At 38.0% G+C, this 24,332-nt stretch overlaps 1 protein-coding gene across 2 annotated transcripts in view; it reads left to right on the top strand.

The window, feature by feature from the left end:
* Positions 1-24,332, top strand: part of DNTT (DNA nucleotidylexotransferase) — a 212,132-nt gene that overhangs the window by 35,198 nt on the left and 152,602 nt on the right. The window lies entirely within an intron of this gene.

Here is a 24,332-nt window from a genome sequence, read left to right as displayed (position 1 = left end):
TAATCTGTCCCTTGGCTGATTGCTTGTTTTTCTGTACTATATGCCACAGTGGGTTGATACAAACAGGGCCGGCTCCAGACACCAGCGAACAAAGCAGGTGCTTGGGGAGGCCAATGGGAAGGGACAGGTCCCTCAGTCCCTCTCGGAGTGAAGGTCCCACTGCCGAATTGCTACCGAGGAATGAAGCAGCGTGGTTGAGCTGCTGCCGATCGCAGCTTTTTTTTTTTTTCCCCTTCGCTGCTTGAGGTGGTAAAAAAGCTTGACCTGGCCCTGGATACAAAGTCTCAGAAGGACTTATTCTTTAATATTAGAGTTTAACCTTCCAAAGTCTCCTCTATCTTTTCATCATAGTTGCCTTCACCTTATCTTCCTGGTGGGCAATAGATGTAATCTATTGTCCTAAGTAGACCTATCTCAGAGGCTTTTAATGCTTTCTTATCCTCTCTTTAATTTTTCCTTCTTCTGCACTGAAAAAGACTTTGCTCTCCTGCACATCTGTTTGGAATCTACATTTAGTACTTAGTTTTCTTCATCCTGTCAGAAATTCTTGTTCTTAACTGGTATAGAAAAGAAGATAAAAATTACCTGCCACACTTGTGACATCCATTCACCTGAAATTCTCTTTGATCTTTGAAGGCTACAATTGATGATGAAATGCTTAGTTGTGGTATCTTTTTTGTGTATTCCAATGTTCTTTGGAATTTAATTGAGCCACTTTTTTGAATTATATTTGTTTGAACAACTTGGCAGAGGTTGCAATCAGAGCTATTGAGCTGCAATTATATATTAGGCTTTTACAGTCTGAGTTTGCACATATAGTGTATGCTATTTCTTTGTAGAAAAATATAACCACTCAAAATGCACGTTCAAACTCTCAGTTAAATATAAGAAACTGATTTGCCAACTTGGAGCTCTATACAATTGCTTTAAAATTTTACTTTTTATGTATAAAAATCTGCATGGGTTATTCAAAACATACATGAAAAATATTAACTACTTTTGCATATGATAAATAGTATTATATCCTTATAATTGAATTATTTCTCTTGCTTTATCATTTAAATAAAATTCCTGTGTTGTTGAAATTTGAAAATCAGCTCTGTGGCTCATTAATTCCTTTTTAAATAAAGGTTTTGTTTATGCGCACATAATTTTTGTTGACAGTCTGCGTTAAACCCTATTGATTTGAGCATTAATATTTACATAAAGTTTCTCAATTCACATGACACCCAATTTGTTATAATTGGAAGAACAACATAAAATTACTACCCAAAGTCTCAGCGACTGTAACAACACATCAGTGCATAGTATTCTGCAGGTTGACATTTTAGTGTTCAGGGCCTTTCTGATATTAGTGCAAGAACTGCAATGGGTGACTTATGTTGCATCAAGACAGAATTCCTGAATATAAATACTGAGTCACTGTGAATAATTGGCCAACTGCTGAAGCCTGTAGTCAGGCAAAATTTCTATTCTCTGGGTTGTTTGCTCAGCTATGGACTGCAATGTTTGGCATATTACTAATGGTGAAGATGAAAGAAGCTCAGGGGTTTAGTTTAGTTAAAGATGTTGTCAAGGCTGATTGCCCATTCTGGCACTTTGAGTGCAGAAGGTGGGGGCCCGCAAGGATTTTAAAAATTAATATTGGCCACTCCAGGCTGGTATTAAACTCCCAAGATTACAGCTTTTCTCTGACATTGGCTTGGTAAACGCTGCCACCACCCAAGTGAAAAACTGCCTCTTGCAAATCCTGGTAAAACTCACTTGGGAAGTTTTCCCTGTGGTCCCTTGGCTTTTCCACCCCTCCCTCGCGGAAGCCGAGAAAGAAAACAACAAAAGGGAAACCCAGCTGTTGCCACCAGCTAATTGAAAAACATATGCACAGATCTTTCAAGACACAAAATCAATCGGGTTCTTAAAAAAGGTAAATTTTATTAAAAACAAAAAGAAAGAAAATACATCTGGAACTTAGGCTTTTGCTAGATTTTAAAAGAGCAATTCCAAAAATTAAGCACCCAGAATAGCTTTCTAGGGTATTCAGTTTAAGGGTTACAAGCAAACAAAATCATCTGAGGTTGGCACAGAGGAATCCACAAACCTTACAGAAAATAAAAGAAATAAACCTAATTGTGTCTATATAAACGTTCCCTGTCTCAAAGAATTCTTCTAGGCATGGATGATGAATTTTCATACCTGGTCCAAATTTTACACAGCGTTTCAGCTGTCCTGTTCTCTTCAGCCCAGAGAGAACAACAGAGAGATAAAGGGAAAGCTTTTTTCCCATTTTAAAAAGGTCTAGTCTTCCATTGGCTCTTTTGATCGGGTGCCCACTCCCCTTTCTTTTCTTCTGTGGACTTTTTAACCCTTTACAGATAAAGCAAGCAGCCACCAAGAGGGACTTTATAGCTAACTGGCTGGTTGGGTGTCCATAAAAGGGCGCTACCTTCCCTTCATTTATCACAGATGTAAAAGCATGAATGTCTGTTTAGAGTTTATCCAAAAGTATCCTAATCTCTTTGGGTAGGGAAACTGAGCTGGGATCTCACAGGCACAAGAATGCTCAAGTGACATCCCTTACTTCCTTGTTTTATCCTCTGGTAGTTGGAAGTACCAAGGATACGGTATAAATTGTCATAGCTCTATTGGGTAGCCCGACTTAGAGCAGCTGAATATTTGGCCCTAACATTTTTGGTGATTCATTTGCAGTATTTCTGCATCTAGTCTTAAATGAAGCCAGCAAGTGCAATAGACAGTGAATATTATATACAAACACAACTGAATTTTTGAATTTCCCACAAAAAAATTGTGTTTTCTGGAAGTGATATTAAATAGTGAATATAAATATATGTATGGAAGTGGGGAGACATTGTGACAGCTGGGGGAAAGTGAGTCACCCAGAGATGACAGTGGATTCTGATTGAGTAATGAGCCCAAATTCAACAAGGGGATTAGAAGGGCTATGGCCAGGGGTGTCTTCATTTGCTCTGGGTTTCCTGCTGGGAAATTTTGTGTCTTGTATAGTGCTGGTCGTACAGGGGAGCTGACTTTGTCTGGCTCTGACAGAGGTGGAGTTGATTTAATTTGACTGGGTCAAGCAGGAGCCAAGCTAGTGGAGCTGACTTTGTGGACTGAACTGAGAATACACAGATCAGAGTTGGAACTGATGGTGTGGCCTTCTCTGGATTGCAGTGGACAGGCTGAGGAGAACCACTTGCAGAGTCACTCTAATTGGATTAGTGAGTGAGATTTTTGGTGGTTGGGCATTGTTTGGTGAGTAATAGTTCTGGGCCTCAACAATTAATATTTGGGTTTGTGGAGTCAACTGTACCTCCCATACAATGCTGGGAGTTTTGCTCATTCGCTTTTATGTACATTTGTGGTTTATTGTTTTTCCCCAAAATAAAAGATATCTGTGGTTTCATAGTCCTGAGGATTCCTGTCTCTGCCCATGAGGGGGAAGAAGCACCTGTAGAGGTGACTAGGATATTTAAATGTTAAGTTCCTTAAACCTGGGAGAGGATAAGGTTTTAAGTGAGAGCTTGAGCCAGTCATTTTATTTATTTTTAAATGGGACTTCTAGGTGTCATTGAATCTAAACCTTCATACCACAAATGATACGTGGCAGAAGGCTTACATTAAGGTTACATTACTTTATTTTTATTTTAAAAAATTCTAATATCAAAAGTGTTACATTAAGGATTAGTACCGATTCTAAGTAGAAATTAAATGGGTCGCTAGAAGAGGTTTCCTATTTTGAAGCATGAACTTGTAAAACAAGTTCCTTTGAGCTGCTGATTCTTTTGAGCTGCATCTGTTTGCTTATTCCTCTTTTGCATAAAAATAAACTTAAAGGGGTGTGTGTGTATGTGTGTGTACATACAAAATAAAGAAAGTACCTGACAGTTCATTTATGAAAGCAGAAGTGATTCAAATACAAATTGGAGCCAGTACATCAGAGATAACGAAAGAAGAGACGAGCAGAGGCTGCAGCTTGGGTAGAGCAACAAAACCAGATATAAGTGTTTTGTGACAGTTGTACTCGTAGGACTGATTCATTGGGAATTGCATGAAGAATGTGCCCACTGGGTTTTACATGTGTAAGCAGTCTATGGAAAAAATCAGACTATGGAAATAAACCAATACTGCACTTAGAAAATAATGTGTGGATTTTTGAGGAGCGAGGAAGGTTATTTTATTTCATTTTCATATTGCAAACAAAGGAGAAAGATTTGCATGACCTTAACAAGAAAGTTAAAAGATCAGGTGGAAACTAGAACTGATTTATTTTCAGATATGTATCTTTTCTTGTTTATTACATGTGGTGAGAGAGGGTGCATGAACCTGCCAGCTAGGAACCTCAGAGAGGGAAACATCAGTGATTGTCTGGTGTTATCTCATTTTCTGTACTTCTGATAAGGTTTTTCATTCTAAAATGTATTAACAATGGGCTGCAGTAATACCAGTAGGTCACAACATTATCTCATGCACATATTTAGAACTGAGAAAAACATTAAGGGAGAACTGGGAGGGGAAAAGAAGGGGTGAAATCAGAGAGTTTATGCAGCTTCTCTGTAAGCAAATAACTGGGATAGAGGAGGGCAGAAACTGAGGAGAGTGTTTGTAGCATGTGTGTTAGTGGATGGTGTGATGTGATGCTCCATAATCTTTATAGAAATATGCTTATGATATAAATATGGTATAACTAAGATATATTTTATTGCAAGATGGCTCATGTAAGATATCATTGGAAAGGGTATGATTTACTGAATGTAATTAACCCATTTGTATGCATGTATCATTTCTGTATCTGGAGTTAGGAATATTGACTATGTAACAATTACAACTGTGGTTATACTTGGAGACGCCCACCAGACAGTAAGTAATCAGCCTTGATGGGCCATTAGGAAAAGACGGTGAGTCTTTAAAGATGTGGATCTCCTATCTTCCAGGAGCTCTTTCCTGTGGACATTGCAAATAAACCTGATTTCATGGTTGCTTTGACACTGCAAGGTCAGGGGATAATGTCACCTGTTACAAAGTACCACCTTGGACACTGCTGGTACTTTTCCACTGGAAAGAAAGGCTTTTCTCCTTATGTAAATTCTATTTAAGGCTGGGGAGTAAGGCAAACAGGACTCTTCCCCATTGCCTTCCTGCTCAAGAAGAAAGACTGCTGAAAGTACCTGAAGAGACAAAGGAACTGAGCTGAGGGAAAGGCAAGGGCTGTCTGTAAAGAGAAATAACTGGAACTCTAAGCTACAGAAACTCTGCCACTTGACTAAAACCACATTTAGGGTGAGAAATTACATTTTGTAACCTGTTTCTTTAGTGTATTAAGCTTAGTTTGCGTGTTTTGTTTCACTTGCTCAGTAATCTGCTTTGTTCTGTTTGCTATTCCTTATAATCACTTAAATTTTACCTTTTGTAGTTAATAAATGTATTTCTTATTTATAACATAACCCAGTTTGTGCAATTTGTATTGGGGGGCAGGGAGGGGGACAAGAAGCTGTGCATATCTCTCTCCACATTGAGGGGAGAGGCCGATTTTTATAGGCTTGCACTACGCAGATTTTTCTATATTGCACAAGACAATATTTTTTTGAGTTTAATTCCCAAAGGAGATGTGCAGCCGAGTGCTGGGTGAATCTCCTGAGCTGGATCCTCTCACACAGAGCTGATCTCAGTCTGTGTCTGTAGCTGGGTGTGGCCTTACCTGTGTATGTGTGCTAGAGGCGGCTTGAGGGCCTAGCACAGCATACACAGAGTGATCAGCAGGGGGCTTGTTTGCTAAGCCTTCTCCCATATCCTTAACTGTCCCATGTGAATTTCAGGCTGCTATCTCTCTGCTTTCTTCCACACTTGTTTTCTGAAGGCTCTTTTAAAGAGGAAGTCTAGGAATTTGGTTCTAGAAGCTTTGAGTAATTTTGGAAGACCTTTTCCTTAACCCACAGCTATAGGATTTTATGAACAAGGCTCAGTTGACAAAGTCAACAAAATGATAAAATCTCAATGAATAAATTACCACTACAGCTTCTCTTGGTCCCTTCTACACAATCTGTAGAGGTTCAACCAAAGGTCAATTCAAGAGGCATTATGTTGCTAATATGCTTTCTATTGCTGCTATTACATTCCAAATCATGGAGGATGTATCCAGAAACCTAGTGTATTGTGCTTGCTGAATCTCAGCCTGAGAAGAATGATGATGCCTTTGGATAGCATCACCAGCCATCATAGCTACAATAATTTGGTACCCCTTTCTTCTCACTCCTCCTTATTAACACATTGTTATTATGTAACATTTTGATAGTGATTACAGGCCTCAATCAGAGTGGTCCTAAATAAAAATGGTCTCTGGCCCAAGTTTTTAAAAACAACACGAAAGAATAGAAAGGACAATTATAGTCTGTAATGATCACAGTCAGAATCAGAGAAGCATGTCTATAATGCTCTCAGTACCTCTGGGTTTTTATAGGGTACAGATTATTTCTAATTCCCCTCATCCCACCAATTGAATTGAATTGGCCTCGTTAGCACTGACCCTCCACTTGGTGAGGCAACTCCCATCTTTTCATGTGCTGTGTATTTATACCTGCTTACTGTATTTTTCACTCCATGCATCTGATGAAGTGGGTTATAGCCCATGAAAGCTTATGCCCAAATAAATTTGTTAGTCTCTAAGGTGCCACAAGTACTCCTCATTGTTTTTAATTAAGTGAAAGTGCTCATCCTGTGTGGGATTGTTGTGCATGAGAGTGTGAGAAACTGACATGCAAGTTTCAAGGATGAGGCTAGTTCTTATCTGCTGGTAGGCAGTAACAGGATAATAAATTAGAAGTTTAGACAGAATGGCAATTACCCAATGAAGTTACAGTTGTGCCTGTGTGTACCTTATTAATCAATTAGCAATTGCTTGATTGCTTGACCTTAATTGTATATAAGAGCATGCTGGAGAGAAATAAAGAACTTTGCTGCCAATCACACTGATTGCTGAGCTTTGTTCATGTACGCCTGCGATGCAACAATCCTGCACAGAATATGGCCCATCAAAGGCAGATGAGGCATTGTGTAGCATCAAAGTACAGAGAGCTTGTTGATTTCATTCCTCACTCCTTCCAGGAAGGGGAAACCTGCACATAAACTCATCCCAGTAACTTGTTTTCTGATGTAAGGAGGGATAAAAATCCCTGAAAAGGAGAAACTGGGATGTTTATGCTCTTTGGACTCTGAGAGGTGAAGATACCTAAACATAAGCAAGAGATCCCCATGCTGCTTGGCATGAGTCAGCACTGAAAGACAGAGCAGCTTATCATAAATCTAAGAATGTAACTCATTTCTGTATGTATGTTTCCTGTTTTAAACTTGTAAATAACTAATTTTTTCCTTAGGTAATAAATCTTTAGTTATTTTATAATAGGAATGGCTACAGGCATTGACTCTGATTTGAGATCTGAATACAATTGACCTGGGGTAAGTGACTTGTCCTTTGGGATCATGGGTAACCTGAATACTGTTGTGACTTTTGGTGTAAAGCGACCCTCTATGACATTGTTGGCAAGATAGACCGGAATGCCTAAGGGGACTGCCTATGACTCCATGGTAAAATTGTTATAGTGCTTCAGGGTTTACTATCACTGGGTTGGTGAAAACTAATTATAGAACATTCAACCAGGTTGGGGTTTCTACCTTGCTTTGACACTCCTGGACGTGAGCCATTCCAGATAGCATGATAGAAATCATATCATCAGATGATGATTATAGGACGCCTTCCATTCACTAGTATCTCAGGAGGATGTTAAACAGCAGCTACTAAAGTTAGACATTTTAAAATCAGCAGATCCAGATAACTTGCCACCGAAGAGTTGTAAAAGAATTCTCTGAGGTACTCGCTGCACCATTAATGTTGATCTTCAATAACTCTTGGAATACTGAGGAAGTTGTAGAAGTCTCGAAGAAAGCTAATGTATCAATATTTTAAAAAGATAAGTGGGATGATCTGAGTAGTTATAGGCCTGTTTGTCTTCCCTGGGATCAATGTCAGATTATGTAGCGGCTGATACAGAACTCGATTAATAAAGAATGAAAGGAGGGTAATATAACTAATTCCAATTAACGCAGGTTTATGGAAAACAGATCATATCAGACTATCTTTTTTTTAATGAGATTATAAGTTTGGTTGGTAAAGATAATAGTGTTGGTGTAATATGCTAGGATTTCTGTAAGGTGTATGACTTGGTACCACATGACATTTCAATTATAAAACTAGAATGGTATAAAATTAACACAGCACCCATTAAATGGATTAAAAATGCCTAATTGATAGGTCTCAAAATGTAATTGTAAATGAGGAATCACCAAGTGGGGATGTTTCTAGTGGAGTCCTGAAGTGATTGATTCTTGGCCCTAAGCCAACATTTCTTTTCAATGCTTTGGAAGAAAACATAAAATCATCACTGATGAAGTTTGCCAATGGCACTAAAGTTGGGGGAGTGATAAGTAATGAAGAGGACAGGTCACTGATACAGAGCAATCTGGATTGCTTGGTAAAATGGGGGCAAGCAAACAATCTGAATGATAAATGAAGCTAAATGTAACTGTATACCTCTGGGAACAAAGAATGAAGGCCCTACTTAAAGGATGGGGACTCTATCCTGGGAAGCACTGATTCTGAAAAAGACTTAGTGGTCATGACAGATAATGAGCTGAACACGAGCTCCCAGTGTGACACTGTGGCCAAAAGGGCTAATGCAATCCTTGGGCTAGATGGACCTTTGGGCTGACCCAGTATGGTCATTTGTATATTCTTATGCCTTGTAGGGAGAGACTCAAGGAGCTCAATCTATTTAGCTTAATAAAAAAAAGGTTAAGAGGTGACTTTATTACAGTCTGTAATCGCCTGGAGAACAAATATTTGATGGAGCTCTTCAGTCTAGTAGAGAAATGTGACCCAATGTCTGGAAATTGAAGGCAGACAAATTCAGACTAGAAATAAGGCAGGGTAATTAACCATTGGAACAATTTACCAAGCATTGTCGTGGATTCTCCATCTCTGATAATTTTTAAATTATTTTTTCCCTAAAAGATCTGCCCTGGGAATTATTTGGGGGAAGTTTTATGGTATGTGTTACACAGGAGGTCAGACTAGATGATCACAGTGATCCCTTCAGGTCTTGAATCTCTTAATCTATTTGCTACATGTGGTAGATACTATCTCCCAACCTAAACCAGAAAACTACAGTAGCAGCTTGTACTCTTTGTTGGAAATATGCGACCACTTAAGAATCTGTGGTTTGACTTTTACATACATTAAATTAATCCAGTAAACTTTTTTAATGATGTGTGTTTTTGTGTGTATGTATGTATATTGGTCAATATGCATGCATACACATGCTATTATAATATTAATAACTGACTAACATTTTCTCACTTGGACTGTGGTTAAATTATTCTTTTGCCAGTCTGTTGTACTGTGATGTTTTGTGTTCCCTTGGTCCATCATACAAAGCAGTACAGAATGGTAATGAAATTTTGGCTGGAGTAGTAACATGGGAACTAAACTAAAATTTTCATCTACAACAAAACTTTTTATTGCAAAATGCACAATCAATTTAAGCAGCAAAGAGTCCTGTGGCACCTTATAGACTAACAGATGTATTAGAGCATGAGCTTTCGTGGGTGAATACCCACTTCGTCGGATGACATGCATCCAACGAAGTGGGTATTCATCCACAAAAGCTCATGCTCCAATACGTCTGTTAGTTTATAAGGTGCCACAGGATTCTTTGCTGCTTTTACAGATCCAGACTAATACGGCTACCCCTCTGATACTTGACAATCAATTTAAGAAATCCCAGTGTATCTTATATTGTTGTTTACCAGACACTATATAGAAAGGTGAGCTGATAAAGGTGAGTACTGGTAGAACTGTGTTTTCATGAGTATCTCAAGTGGAATTCTAGCCCAATTTTTCCTCCATTGATGATCTCAATTGTTGTGCACAACACTACATAACTGGACTTTGCAAAACATTAAACTAAGTAGCAATGAAAACAGAGTAGCTTCTTGATTTGGTTCAGAAGCAGATGTTTCAGTTCTCTATCACTGGTACATAAGTTCTAGGTAAGTTTGGAGCATATAGTGTCACAAAGAAAGGAAATATATTATGTGAACATTTTATACTCTGGTAGTATTTTTTTCAAATAGTTCCACATTTTCAAAAACTTCTTAAAAGCAGCTCCAGATAATTATAAGACTGTGCTTGTCTTTAAAAGCTGAATGGATGTATGGTGTGAATGAGACTTTGGTAATGTCATTTACATTATTGATAAATCAAAGTATATCTGTGTATGACTCTCTTTTGATCCAAGTATGTTTTGAAAAGTCATTGGAAATTGTGTATGCAGCCCTTTGTTATTGGGGGGAAAAAAGACATCTTAAAAAATAAAAATTCCTTTTTCACAATAAATGTCAAGCTGATCAAGACCTCCCATTGACCTTAAGAACTAATTGTGAGATTTGGCTCAGATGGCTATCTAACAACTTTTCACCTCAGCAATCATATGAAGCAGTGGTGACTTTAGGCCTATGTGATCTGTGCAATTTATATAGCACCCCATGACACACACATGCATTCTGATTCAACATTTTGCGCATCATCTGCTATTCACTCTCTGCAGACACACATCGCTCCAGGATCAGTAGACTAAAGCACCTATTTAATCTCTACCAGCCCTCACTTTTTTGTAAATTGTGTTCCAGATCTGGATACTGGCTTACCATTTGACCAGTTTATAACCCCAGTACTTTACTTTATAAATTCCATACAGTTTATAACCCCAGCACACATGAAAAGCAAAGGCCGCTGGAGCATGTGCCAACCCTGACTTGCTTATGTAAGCAGGATGAAATGGAGTCAGCCATAGTCTATTGATTGCAGAGTTTTTATTGTCATTTAAAAATAATTGAATTACCATCCTAATACTGTGGCGTTTTCAATCTACTGTGGTGGCTGGAATTAGGTTAATGTTATTTAAGGGCATGACATTTGTTACCTCACATTGACTGACTAGCTCTGCACAGAAGGGGGTGTGGTGGTTCTATAGAATGTTATGTTGTTACCTCGTTACTCTTTGAGATACCCCAATTAATGTCACTTATCTCTCTAGCCCAGTTTGAAGACTTGCAGCTAAAAGTTTGTAGAACTTCTCACGCTATGTGGTGGAGAGTACTAGCTTTCTCATTTTTAGCAAAAACCGTGTAGAATGAAATGAAAACATGCGTAATGGCTCAATGGATTACAGTTTGCAGACAACACAGTCACATACATTGTCATCAAATAACTTCCTTGTTTTACTTCCTCACCAGAACTTTTCTCCAGATGACATCTTGTAAAGAAAAAAATGAGTAAGCATGATAAATAAATGGAGGCAAAAGCAATGTTCAAATTGGGGATTTTTGCTGCATAGCAGATGAATTTGCTGTGGTTACATGAGGTGAACTATGATCAAAGTGATGATACTGTGCTTTTCCTCAGCTTCCTCCATCCTTTCCCCAATCTTTCCACTCACATCCCTTTTTTTTTTTTACTAACAGAAGTGAGATTTTTAAAATGTCTTCATTTTAAGTCCCTCTTAAAGGCCTACTGCTACCATGCCACTTATAGAAAATCTCAATAGCCCACATATAAAAATGATTGTTGAATCTAGGTCATCTGTATAACAATTCCCTGTTTAGTATCATCTTTCTTCAGTGAAAAGAGGGAGTTTAACTGATGTGATTAGAAATATCATGTAAGATTGCTATGAATATTTTAGTATTGAACTACGTAAATCAAATTCAATGAGCTTTACAGTATACTTTGTTTTTATTTGCAGTTTGAGGGTTGTATGCTACTGTTCACCAAAGAATAAAGTAAAGTTAGTGGAAATCGTTGATTTATATCAGTTCTTTTTGCCTGGAAGATGAACGTACTTGCATCTTTGGATGACTCAGGCACATAAATGCATTCAGGCATACACTATATGTGATATAATCTTGTGAGATTGGAGCAGCAGAATAATCAAGAATATGACTGATGTTATTGGAGTAAAATATACTGAGCATATTTTTCTGCATGTGTTTGCCTACAGATCATAGGTGTGGAGCAGATGCTGAACCATCTGACCGTGAGTGCACATATTAGAGAGAATAAGCAGGTGCCAAGAGTAATGTCCATAGGTATAATATTGCAAAATTCTGAGAAACGTCTGGCCCCTCCCAAAGATGCTAGTGTCACTTCATACCCTGTGCGGACACTGTAGTGTTGCCACATCTCATGATCTTCTGCCAGGTATTGTTAGTAGCAACAAAGACTTTGTTCAACTAGCCTGAGCCATCCAAAGAAACACTTCTAGGGGCATTCCATTTCACTACACTCTTTGCTTACAGGAATTGACTAAATCAAATTTGGAATAATTCATCTCAGCTGTGAAGTTCTTATTAATTTCATGAAAGGCTGAAAAAAAACAAAAAAAGACCCAACCCACCCTCTTTAATTATTTTAATCTATTATTTTTCTATATATGTATATAAACAATATTAATAAGATACTAATATTAATATCTTACTACAACATATGTTTGTTGCCTTGCATATAATTGGTATTTGAGCACCGCAGAAAATTACATTAAAAAAAATATCAATACCTTGCTCTCTCATGGTCATTTTTATCCATAGATCTCAAAGCAAGCCAGTGAGTAATCTGGCAATTGCAAATGTTCCTTATCACAAACATACTTTGTAGACCAATTTATAATCTTGTTTACAATAGTTAAACTAAAGTAACTTTAATGAAGTAAGTGTGTGTGTGTGTGTGTGTGTGTGTGTGTGTAGTACATACAGAATATGCTATAATTTAATCATAAATGAAGCATATTATAATGTCATATTGTAACAGACCACCAGAGGGAGAACATAACTTCATTAAATTGTTAAACCTTGAGTATAAAGACACTAAACAGCTTTAGCATAGACTTGGTATATTTTTGAACATAACTTTGTTCTTTGTTTTATATTGCTAAGGCAAGCATAAGATTTCTTAAGATATTCAGGCATAAAGCATTTAAATCCCATTGAAGACACAATTAAACACATGCCTAAGTGCTTTGCTGAATTAGAGTCTTAGGAATTAAACTTAGTTTTGAGGAAGAGTATGGAGTTTTGTTTGCTTACAAAAAAGTTTGATTACTGCTTGCCTGGAGAGTTAATAAGGAATTAACTTTAACCTGATGGAGATATAATTGTAAGTATCTACATACTGAATACAGATTCTGTCTGGAACTTTACCCTGGGTAAAGAGGTGTGATGTGTACATTTAAAAATGGTATTTAGTCACTCCGGGCTTTCCTCCCACAATATTAGATATTATCTACATGCTAACTGGGGCTTGTTTATAAAATAGCCATAGCTTTAAGATGGCTTACCAGAATATGCTGAGTATTATTTTATCTTGACAAATTTGTAATGAAAGAGAATTCTAGAATTATAAATATATAATTATTATATTAATATTTTCTTACAATGTATATTCTTTGCATTTCACCTGAGTAGATGCAAGTTCTTCACAATTTCTACAAACTCATTGAGGTAGGTAATAATTACTATATGCCCATTTTACAGAGGTTATACTGAGGCATGCAGGGGTTGTGAATTTCCAAAGGCTCCACAGCTAATCAGTGGTAGAGATAAGAATACAACTCTGATCTGCAGGTCCTCTGTTGCTCACTGTAACAATTAGACTTGCAACCTCTGGGGTTAGGTAAGCAAAATACTGTAACTGTTCTAACAGGTTCTTGTGACCTCTGTTATTTCCTGGATAGGAAAAGGCAATGCAGTAGTTAAAAAGCACAGACTTTTGCATTTTGGTTCCTCTGCCAGGACTAAATTCACTGTAAACCTGCATCACCTTTTACATGGAAACCATACTGTAATATGCCAAATTTGGGGTTTGAAACTCTTTCTGATGGATCAGATGCACTCAATGTACTGATGACACTGATTCAGAAGGAAAATATTTGCTCAAGATGAAGTAAACTTTCAGACTAAGCCTTTATTTGAAGACAACATATAGCCATTGATTATAAACCTAATGGAATCTAACTCTGTGGTTTGATTGATTACACAGTGATTTTGAGCCAGGGAATTGGGAATAAATGAGCCCTAAACATAGTCACTCCACTTTTTTCATGCTTCAGCAACTCAGGTTCAAAAGATGGTGTCAATGCTAGGAATAATATCTTAATCCCCACCAAACCATTTATTAAAATTGCAAAAACCTTAAGTGATTTCTTCATACTGACTAATGACATAAGGACAATTGCAACTGTATTTCCTTCCTATTGAGTCAAATTGTTAGATTTGAAATGCACTAGTTAATAATCAGTGAATAACTAGTGACAGAACACTTAAAATATTGATTCTAGTTTTCTGGGGGAAAATCAAAAATAGCAAAATGGATCCCTATTTATTCTTATTTGCTTAATGGTCAGTTTTCAATGGTTCTGAGAGACCTAAATTTCTAATGGTTATAGTATCTCAAGGTTCAATATGTAGAACCAAATGCAACATTGCTATGATTGCTTGGGGACTGGGCTGGAGAGAGAACATTGTTCATAAGTGTTGGCTCCTCCAGCTAACCAGGGAGATGATAGCAATAGATCTGCAGCTTTTTTCAATACAGGGCAACACTGGCTGTCTGTATCTGATGGGTTTTTGCATTCAGGATATGACATTCCATTGATGCTCACTTTTTCTGGAACAATGCTGCCAGGTACTTATCATCACAGCTGAAAAAAAGTTTCCAAATGTCAATGACTCTGGATGCTATCTAGACCAGCACATACATGCCTATCTGTCCTTGAGAGTATGCTGGAGATCTGTTTTTGCTCTTCTGGCACTGTTATTACCAGCTCACTTATTGCCACATCAATCTCTTTCTGCAGCTTTGCTAGCTCTCCAGCTAGTTCTGTGCGTCAGCCCTTCTTAATATGACTCTTCAACAGGCCATTTATCCTTAAACATATTGAACAATCTGGATGATATGCTGGGCACAAGACTAGAAGATGGGTAATATCAGGGATTTACAGGGTCTTTGCTATGCCCCGGCCTTTAAAAAGGTTCCTGGGAGGGGTAACTTCTTTAGTGTACCAGGCCACAAAGGCAGGCCATGTGGCTTCCCTGACTCCAAGATGGAACCTTTGGGCTCTAGCACCTGCTGTTTCTCATCATGGATCTCAACAGCAAGTCCAACTGAGATCAGATTACTGAGAGAGACTTTACCTTCTGAAGGAGCCATGCAACTAGCAGGATATTTGCAGTGTAACAGGGCAGCATTTTTGAAGCAAGGTAGCATTTATTAGTCATCTGGAATAAAGCACGAGAAAGTTATGGGAAAGCCGGGCTTAAATCAGAGTTCATATTGATAGAAGCAATGGGTTCACTTTATTATGATTCCCTGATGGTCCTCTGTGTCTCTTTCCAGACACCCCTCTCTCTTTGTTCCTCACTTCAACCATCCAGTCTTCTCATGTTCAGCCTGCCTTGGCTTCCCAGTCTTTCACAATAATATTTGGTCAGCGGGGCGCCCATTGTGTTTTCCTGATTCTCCATTAATGTGTTGGTTCTCTTCTGTCCTTGATGGCACATTCATACCAACTGAGGCAAGCTATGTGACATTCTGCCAGCCCTTATTCTGTTCTACACTCAAAGTATAGCAGTGCACAGGTAAACTGAGGCAAATGCATGGATCATAAAAATATCTCACAAATTCCCACATTCATCCCAGGTAGCTTAAGGTCTGTGAATACTTCCACCATTCAGTCAAAGCAACTAACAGCTGTGAGTAGGACAGGGTAATTTCAGCATAGCACAACATACTACAGCTTCATCCTACATATGACAATTCCAATATCAGTTTAACAAGATCAAACCAAATTTTTCTGTGATCTTCTGTGTTCTTCCACTTGCTTGCCTGTAAGTTTTGAGGAAGCATTTAAGTACAGTCTCACTTAGGGATATGCAATTAGTGTCTGAGCCAATGCCCATTGAAATCAATGTGAGTCTTTCATTGAGGTCAGTAGGCTTTGGATCAGGCTCTTAATACCAGGTTTCTGTTTGTGTCATACTATATTTAATTATTAGAAGTCACCAGGGTAAAGATATAGATATTGATATTATAAAATATAAACTTAAAAATCATAGCTGCAGAGTGAGAATATTGTCTCACACTTGTACTGCCCTATTTATTAGGAACATTCTGGCTCTTCCTCCAAGCTGCTGAGTCATGTTAATCTATTAAATCTCTCCAGAACACATTTAAATTCTCCACTTTACAGTGGTTATCATGAAAAAGTCAACATTTACCCACAGTCATTCCTTTTCCTGGGCCACCTCTCCTTGAACCTGATCAAGTGGGCTGATGACACCCATTATGTCCAAATTCAGTAAAGTATCTAAACGTGTGCTTAATTTTAAATGCATGATGAGCAGTCCCATTGATTTTAATGGGTCTGCTTATGCGAAATCACTGGGACTACTTGTTCATTAGGATAACTATGTACTTAAGTATCTTGCTGAGTGGGGCTTAAGAGAAAACAGATCTAAACTCATATGTAAATTAATTATCTAGGTTTTTGCCTTTTAAAAACTGAGGTGACTTTCATGGCTAGGTACATCATGTGGTTTACAGAAAAAGAATATTTTGGGGTAACATTTTCAAAAGTGCCTAAGTGACTTAGGAGCCAAAGTTCCATTTTTCAAGAGAGACTGTGCCACTTTGAAGACTTACGTGGCATGGAATTTAGGGTTCTTAGTGTCTCTTGAAAATTGAATTTAAGCTCCTAAATCTATTAGGTGATTTTCAAAATATTACCCTTGATCCTTTGGAATTGCATCCTGCTGAATTTGGCTTTTAGGCAAACAAGTATTTATCCAACTAACGGGGTATTAGGTGCTACTAATTCTGATGAATCATTTCTGCAGTAGCTATTCCCTTCCCTCTCCCAAAGTAGGTAGTTGCTAAAATGTAGAAAGTTAACTGGGCTGTCCTTAGGAATTAATTGTCCTTAAATTCCTGCCTAGCACTTCATGTTGAAATAATCCAGCTGAAGCTTACACCAAACAATTCTGTTTGTTTCAGTTCATTGTTTCAATGTCTTTCTGGATAAAACATTGCTAAAACTTAAACAAAAATATGATGATGAGTCCTTTGCCTGATTCTACACATCTTATGGACAAACTCATCAGGCATATAAGTCCTCCAGTTAATGGTATGAAATTGGCTCAAGGAGAATTGACATGTAAAGCAAATTTGTGGAAGTTAAAAATCAAACATATGTTTGAATAGTACCAAATTATTCTCAACTGTGATGGAAATAATGAACAATATAACAATTAAACTGCATTTATCCTTGAAATCAGAAACATTAGATTATTCCGTGAAGGTTCTTAAAGTAACTCCATCTGCCAGGGAAAATATTATGATAATGAGGGCAGGATAAGTACCTAGATTGAAAGCTGCATGTGCTCTAAATTAACATAGCATTGCGGTTTCAGTGCCCTGCAGAACATGTATTAAGGCTGCCTTTCTGGCCTTCTAGGATGCAGAATTACCTGTACCACAATTATGCAACTTTAAGCATTTAAACTACCCAGTACTAGGTGGTGTGTCGTCTTATAGCCATATTGTTTGATAGGAATAATGCAATGTACATGCACACAGCATAAACCTTTCTGTGCAACTTGCATAATGGAAGAGCTGCATGCCTACCAGAGTATTTATTAGTTGGTTATATATTTATTTAGATTTTATACAAAACATAAAAAGCTCCTCTCCAGGGCTCTAGGTATCTTCTGCCATATATCAAAAACGCAGTCATACTGATAGAAGGAGAAATAAATGCAGCAGCCTCCTTAAAACTAGGAAGGGAGGAAATGACTCCAGTGCAGAAATCCCAGCATGCAGCTCATCCCTTGCTTCCCCAAAGCCTAAGAAAAGAGACTAATAGATTCTAAGGCCAGAAGGGATCATTGTGATAATCTATTGTGACCTTCTGCATAACACAGGATGAAGGATTTTCCTGAATTAATTCCTGCTTCAAGTTCAATAGCTGTGGTTGCACCAGAGCATATCGCTAAAGAAAAAAAAATCCAATCTTGATTTAAAAATTTCCAGTGAGAGACAATCCACCACAATCCTTGTCAGATTTTTTCAATGGTTAATTACCCCGTCTATTTTTTTTCCAGTTTAAATTTGTCAAATGTCAACTTCCAAACATTGGATCGTGTTATACGTTTGTCTGGTAAATTGAAGATCCTCTATTACCAAATTTCCATTCCCCATGTAGGTGTAAACAGACTGAGCAAATCACCACCTAATCTCTTTGAGAAGCTAACTAGATTGAGCTCCTTGAGTCTCACTATAAGGTGTATTTTCCAATATTTTAATCATTCCTGTGGCTCTTCTCTGAATGCTCACCAGTTTTTCAACATCCTTTGTGAATTGTGAACACCAGAACTGGACACAGTACTGCAATAATGGCTATCCAAGAGCCAAATACAGAGACTATAACCTCTCTGCTCCTTTTTGAAGTTTTCCTGTTTATACATTCAAGGATTGCATTAGCTCTTTTGGCTACAGTGTCACAGTGGGAGTTCAGATTCACCTCATTATCCACCAGGACCCCATATCCCTTTTCAGAGTTACTACTTCCCAGGATAATGTCCCCCATCCTTTAAGTATGACCTGTGTTAGCTGTTCCTATGACCTTAAATTTGGCTGTATTGAGTCCAGCCTGCAAGTGACCTGGATCACTCTATACCAGTGACCTCTCCTCTTCATTATTTACCACTCCTCCAATATTTGTGTCATCTGCAAACTTTTACTATTTTCTTCCAGTTCACTGATAAAAATATTAAATATTGCACCCAGTACAGTTTTCAAGATGAGTTAGTGTAGCCCATTTCAGAGTGCACTGCGATAGTCTAATCTTGATGTGACAAATGTATGAAGCCCAGTAGCAAGGTTCACATCTAAAATAAATTGTGGCAACCTCCTAACCAAGAACAAATTGGAAAAAAATCCATCCTAGCCGCTGCTATGATCATCTAACAGAAGCTGGGAATTCAACAGTAACCCCAGATTGCAAACTCAAGTTACAAATAGTGCACATCCACCCTTAATTAAAGTGACAGATGTATTGCTCTCCGTGACTTCTGGTCACGTCCCCATCCTACTACTATTACTTTTATCTTATTAACCACACTGAGTCTCATAAATGGCTCAATCTTTACCAAAGAGTGGGAAAGGCATTGTACAACACTAGCAGTGTCAGATGAAATAAAGATATAGGGCCACTTTCTCTCTTGCGTTTGAGCTACTTTGCACTTCTCAAGAAATGCAACATGTCCCTAAATTCAGCCTAGCCAATCCTGAGAGAGTTTCCTTACTGGGAATCTTTGGATGACATAAAATTTCTTAATTGTTCCTATGCCACACACATGTGACACACATTGTTCCTATGCCACACAGCTGATGCAGAGGGCAGGCCTGGAGAAAAGGGCAGTAGCTAGGGCTCTCTTACTCTCAGGATATGTCTACACTACCCGCCAGATCGGCGGGCAGTGATCGATCCAGTGGGGGTCGATTTATCGCATCTAGTCTAGATGTGATAAATCGATCCCCGAGCGCTCTCCCATCGACTCCTGTACTCGACCGCCGCAAGAGGTGCAGTGGATCTAAATACGTCGACTTCAGCTGTGTTATTCAACTTAGATTGATCTCCGCCCCCCATCCGCCCAGTGTAGACCAGGCCTTAGCTAATCCCTGGGTGCCATAACAACCTTTTGAGGAAATTGCATCTTGTGCAAGTCAAATACAAACAGATTCAGCCCAAGGCTTCCAGCTTTTGTGTTCTAGCCACTTTCCCTCCAGCTTCATTTGACTCAGGTCATCTGAGAAAGAGGTTGCCTAGAAGTATGCAAACTTGATCTCTATAGCAGGTTCATATAAGGATGATGCAGTTTGGTTTAAGGGGAATGAGCATGATATGGAAACTAGGACTGTCGAACCCAGCTCTGAAACTGACATGCTGTGTAACCTTGGGCATTTCACTTACGTTAACCTCTGTGTGTCAGTTTGCAATCTGTGAAATAGGGATAATTCACCCACTTTGCAGACATGTTAAGAAATAATTATGTTGAAAAGTGTGTTAAAATGGAAAAGTGGCATATCAGTAATGAGTGTTACCCATTATAATATATATGAGATCAAAGTATTAAAGCAAGGTCCTAAATGTGTACGATTGGGATATTCTAGATCTCCATGGTCTTTTCAGTCTTTAGGGATGATATTTTCCTCTCTCATTGATTCAATGCTATTTTGATCAGCGAAAGAGCTGCATTAAACAGAGCACTGCTCAGTATTTTCATGTATTAATAAGGTACTAAATGGCGTAGTGCTGCATGGAGAAATGCACACTATATAGCTAGAACGTTTACGGCAGAAAATGGGACTGAAACGACCACTCAAAAGTCAACGGTCTAAAATTAAGCAGATCTGATAGTATCTGGAATGAGATGGGTTCTGAGGAGACAAAATAAAAGGGCAGGGAAATAACTCCCAGTCATCAATAGAAGGAGAAAATAGTCTCAAATATCAATGAGTTAAGAAAATCTGGGAAGTTATTCTTTTAATATATTGCTGAATTCTCTCTTGCCTGCACTGGGGTTGACTTAGTAGGCTGCTTATCTTTTTTTTTAAAAAAGTAAGTCATAAAGCAATAGGCAATATCATCCTATTAAAAAAATGCTTTCTCAGCTGATCTTCTGACTACCCCCACATCATTCAAGCTTTGCAAGTGCAGCAGGCTTGGCAGGTTTTCCCCACTGGTTCAGTGAGCCTGGGGCAGTGGTGAGTTCCCTTTAGCTTAGACAGTTTACTGAGAGAAGCTGAGCTGCAATTATAAATTCAAGACAGTACAAGCTCTGTCATATGTACAGCATAAAATTGCACCCTGCTTGACAAGGCTGTAATAAATTGTTTGTAACTGAGTCTCATACACATACATAGCACATTCTTAGGAGTTTAATTTTAATAATGCTGTGTATTTTCATAATGCATATGTTGTTCAGTAACATTACCAGGCAATGTAAAATAAATGAAGAACATTTGATCAACCAAAACAAATTTAACCCGGTTGAATATATTTAAAGGGATAATGTCGACTACTTTTTCACACCTGTCATATTGTCTGGAGTGGCTCACGACGGTGAGTGCCTATCCCAGAGCAGGCTGTCAAAAACAGGGGCAGACACCCCAAACTGGTGTTTGTTCTATAATTAGATTTCACTAAGCCAGTAACAAATGTGAACTCCTCGATCATTATAACAGTCTCATCATGAAGTTATAGACGGTCCCCTTAGACTCTCTAGTCTATTTTGCCACCCACACAAACTGGACTTGGTGATAAATGGTCACTTACACCAAAAATCACACCACATTCAGGTTTCTTCTAGTCCCAAAAGACCAGTCACTTACCCCAGATCAGCTGGTAAACTAGAACCTATACGAAAGATAATGCCTGTAGCCAATCCTGTAATAAACTATCGAAAAGTTTATTAACTAGGAAAAAGCAAGCAAAATATACACACAAATGAGTTACCATCTAAATCCTAAGAGTGACAGGGTTGTAGTGATCTGTCAGTTCAAAGTGTCTTTCAGAGCGGTCCCAGGAGGCAGCCCTTGGGGATATCTGGCTTCAGTTTAGAGTCTCTGGCCCTTTAGAGTTCAAACAGCCAAAATGACAGAAAAATTTCCTGTGGCTTTGTTTTATTTCCTTCATTCAACTTTCAAGCCACAGGATGCATTTCCTTGTTGTAGCATTTCTCACGTCTGGCAGTGCCAGTCCTTTTTATTGTTATGATCCATGATGCTCCATCTGATTTTGATAGTCCTTGTGGGTGGGATGATTCCTGTGCCTGAATTCACAAGTTTAGAGCAAACATTTTCAAATTTATAATGCAAAACATACATATTTTCATATAGCCTGGAATACAGATATTATAGGTGAGATTAATGCATGCAGCAATTTGCAAGATTTCATAGTCTAAACACTAAATACATTCTTGTAAGACTGATTCCTATGTTGAGCAAAACTAACATACAGGTGACCTGGTCTAATCTCCAGCTATGAGGTTGTCAGTTCTTAGCTAATGCCTGCAGCCATGGAAAGAGCTGGCATCCAACCTACCAACATCAGAATACCCTGTATGATGTTAGCCTCCTCTTTTCAAATAAATCCTTAATTTCCAGCCCCCCCCTTTCTTTGTTTCATTGCCTTTAGTTTCCCTTTGTCTGTTAATTAGCGTTTCAATGGATGGAACATTTTGAGAAATACAATTTGACAGTCAAGTGCTGGCTTGGTGCAGACCGGTAGGGGGAGCTCCCACACTATATGTGTATCTCACCAAAATGGTAGCTATCACTGATTTTTTTTTCTCCCCAACCCAGCCCTTCAAGCAAGAATGAACATAATAAATTTCCTTTTAAAAGTTAGAGTACATCCCCCATCAGACTACAAAGTTTTAAATTCTAAATGGTTTTATACAATCCTGATGAACAGTAAGTTAAATTATTATTTTAAAATGATTCCTGATTATATACCCAACGGAGAGAGGAATAATATGTACAATAAATATACAATTATTTGCAGCATGCTCTAATGATAATTTTTGGTACTATTTAACTAGTTGAGACTGTCTAGACAAGCTGTTTAAGGTGCTTCTCTAGTTGCCTGTGTTAGATGATTAAACTATTTTTGCCTTTGTAGAAATGTCTGTGTAGCCTCCTCACCCTCAGACATGCAAATCCTTCCCACTCTGAGATCCATTCCCTAGACATGCCCTTCTCAAACACACACCTGCCTCCTCAGCTTTTGATTTACACACCTGTTCTTCCTCACACACCTGCTTTCCCTCAAACATATACCAGCCCTTTACTTTCCCCCTCAGAAACACCAGAAAAAACTCTCTCAAACTGATTTAGGAAGTTTCTTTAACCTCCTTCTACAAATATTCATTATTTATTAGTAGAGATTTTTCTTCAGCTTTTTCATGTAGAGCACAGCATTCAATTTATGCAATAGAGGCTACTATAATATAGGTCTGGAGCATTCTCCTCCAGTCCTCTGAACTGAGTGTAAGGCCCGCGCACCCTTCCGAGTGATGCTTTGCCACCTGGAGGGTTGAGGAGCAAGTGATCCAGGAGACATTTTGACTCACATTGCAGAGAAAGACATTATTGGTAAACCACCAGGTCTGAAAAAAGGCATATGCATGTAATAAACATTACTTGTGGCAGAGAACTTTTAGCTTTACTTTTAATGATGCATGAAAATATTCCTTAGAGAATTAATACTCCCACTATCCCTCCTCTGCAGGAGGTGCAACTGGTTTACTTAGGAATTGTATTAAGACATCTACACAATATAATAGATTGGTCAGTTATTCCAAATCTTCCACTAGCCAGCAAATCATATTATAGATTATAATCTAATTAAAATGGATTACATAGTATAGTAATTATAATAAATATTTAATTATTCAGTCAAATAGATTTCCTAGGGAGGGGGTTTAGGTTGTATGTGTTTTCTATTTCATCTTCCATTCTATAAACCAATTCAGAACAGTGATACCGGATTTGTGTGTGTTTAGGGTTTTGTTTGGTTTGAGGTTATTTTTGTTTTTTTTGAGAATTTTTTACATTTCCAAATTAAGAATTATTATAATGGCCCATTTGTTAAAAAATATCAATACATATGAGCAAAATTTAAATGCCCCCAAAATAAAAACAAAAAACACTGCCAAAAGTATTGAAAATATCAAAAAATATATGAAAGGTAATACTAACCGTGTAGGAATAGTCCAATACAGTGCAATAGGGACGAAACCAAGAGGGTTCTATAAAGAAGACTCTACAAACTTGTACTTAATGGAGAATGATATCTGTCTCCTAGGCTATAAGCTTTCCCAAAGAATTGATTGGAGAGTTATCTCTGGGCTTTTCAAGGAAACCTAAGGGAGCTGAGCATCTTTGAAAACCCTAGTCTATATCTCTGCTATTAGGCTTGTCTAGGTTAGTTTAAACATCCTGTGGAAAGCTTATTATTTTCTATTATTAAATTCTATAGGCCATTTCCCTACATATCACATTTATGAAACCACTACAGCACTGGGGCAACAATCCACATGGGAATAAGCATAGTTTAAAATTGAATGGTCAAACACTCTATATAGTTCTACAT

The sequence above is a fragment of the Mauremys reevesii genome, linkage group 7 (genome assembly GCF_016161935.1).
Source record: "Mauremys reevesii isolate NIE-2019 linkage group 7, ASM1616193v1, whole genome shotgun sequence".
Classification (NCBI taxonomy): Eukaryota; Metazoa; Chordata; order Testudines; family Geoemydidae; genus Mauremys; species Mauremys reevesii.
This window is presented reverse-complemented; position numbering and strand designations above follow the sequence as displayed.